This window comes from Cricetulus griseus, chromosome 5, assembly GCF_003668045.3.
Source record: "Cricetulus griseus strain 17A/GY chromosome 5, alternate assembly CriGri-PICRH-1.0, whole genome shotgun sequence".
NCBI classification, from domain to species: domain Eukaryota; kingdom Metazoa; phylum Chordata; class Mammalia; order Rodentia; family Cricetidae; genus Cricetulus; species Cricetulus griseus.
In genome coordinates, this window is record NC_048598.1 from 164,897,863 (window position 1) to 164,899,861 (window position 1,999).

Genomic DNA, 1,999 nt, shown 5'->3' on the forward strand with positions numbered 1-1,999 from the left:
TATCTTTAATATTTAATATCTAAATAGAGAACAAGAGGATGGTTAAATCAAAAAAATACAGGACTCATGTTTAAATTGCTCCTCTGGGCTTTGGGGCATCAGAAAACCTCAACCCAGAAGTTGATTGACAGATTACTAAAATGGGCCCTGAAAAACAAAACAAAAGAACAACAAAAAAGATTGAACCTGCATCTCAATTTGACTTTCATACTGATAAAAATATTTTAATTTAAATCCCAATAATGTGAATATAAGTAAATTGTTTATTGTAAGATATAAAAGTTTGAGGGAATCCTATTTTTGTCTGGAATCATATGACCAGATATCATATTAACTTGTTTCTCTTTTCCTTTCAAAGAAATAGTAAGCTACCTATTGAGTTATCAGAGGAGACATACATGCCAAAGGAGAAAAACAAATTCACTAGGAAGGCTTTGTGAACATGTCTGTAAACGTCTAAGGAGACCCCAGAGGATTTTATGATGAAGCCAAAAGAGTCTTTTGTTTCAAGGGTATAAAATTCTGAGTTCAGAGATAAAATGTCCCTAGAACAGAAAAACATGCCTTTAATCTGTAAAAATGGTCAACAAGTAGACAGTCTTAAATTTAGACATAGTGGACCACACATTGTTCTCTATTAGCATTGACAAACTAACACAATTAAATGTGGGGGGAAAACAAGAAAATATCATTCTCAAGTTTTCAATTGACCTAAATAGCAAAATAGTTCCCCTAAAACATTTAATTATTTAACATAGGGTCAAATATCTGTTTGGAAAGTGTCATAAGTATATTTGCAGTGAAAGAAAATTAGATTAAAGAATAAATTAAAAAGATATTTGGAGAGGCTCTCTGCTCCTCCCTGTTCTGGAGACAGTCGCATCTTTTCATGCAGTGCCAGCCTCGTTCCCGAGACGCAATGGTGAAGGTCCGGGTGAACAGATTTGGCTGTATTGTACGCCTGGTTGCCAGGGCTGCCTTCACTTCTGGCAAAGTGGACATTGTTGCCATCAATTCATTGACCTCAACTACATGGTCTACATGTTCCAGTATGACTCTACCCATGGCAAGTTCAAAGGCAGAGTCAAGGCTGAGACTGGGAAGCTTGTCATCAATGGGAAGGCCGTCACTGTCTTCCAGGAGCAAGATCCCGCCAACATCAAATGGAGTGATGCTGGCGCAGAGTATGTTGTGGAGTCTATTGGCATCTTCACCACCATGGAGAAGGCTGGGGCCCACTTGAAGGGTGGGGCCAAAAGAGGGTCATTATCTCTGCCCCTTCTGCTGATGCCCTCATGTGGGCGTGAACCATGACAAGTACGACAACTCCCTCAAAATTATCCCAGAGCTGAACGGCAAACTGACTGGCATGGCCTTCCGTGTTCCTACCCCCAATGTGTCCATCATGGATCTGACATGTCGCCTGGAGAAACCTGCCAAGTATGAAGACATCAAGAAGGTGGGGAAGCAGGCAACCGAGGGCCTACTGAGGGCATCGTGGGCTACACTGAGGACCAGGTTGTCTCCTGCGAATTCAACGGTGACTCCCACTCTTCCACCTTTGATGCTGGGGCTGGCATTGTGCTCACTGACAACTTTGTAAAGCTCATTTCCTGGTATGACAATGAATTCTGCTACAGCAACAGGGTGGTGGACCTCATAGCCTACATGGCCTCCAAGGAATAAGAAGCCCACCCTGGACCATCTACCCCCAGCAAGGACTCAGCAAGAGAGAGGCCCTGGCTGCTGAGCAATCCCTGTTCAACAACCCCTACACTGATCATCTCCCTCACAGTTTCCATCCAAGACCCCCAGAATAAGAGGGGCTTAGGGAAACCTACTCTCTTGAATACCATCAATAAAGTTCACTGCACCCACTAAAAAAAAGACATTTGGAGAAAGTGTAAACTGGATATATAAAACAATTAGTGGGGCTGGAGAGATGGCTCAGCCATTAAAGGCTATGATCACAACCAAAAATATAAAACAATTACCTTGC

General features: G+C 42.2%; 1 pseudogene; it reads left to right on the plus strand.

Moving 5' to 3' along the window:
• The first annotated feature begins 919 nt into the window (after nt 1-919).
• LOC113831794 lies at nt 920-1,686 on the plus strand (annotated as a pseudogene).
• The last annotated feature ends 313 nt before the right edge of the window (nt 1,687-1,999 follow it).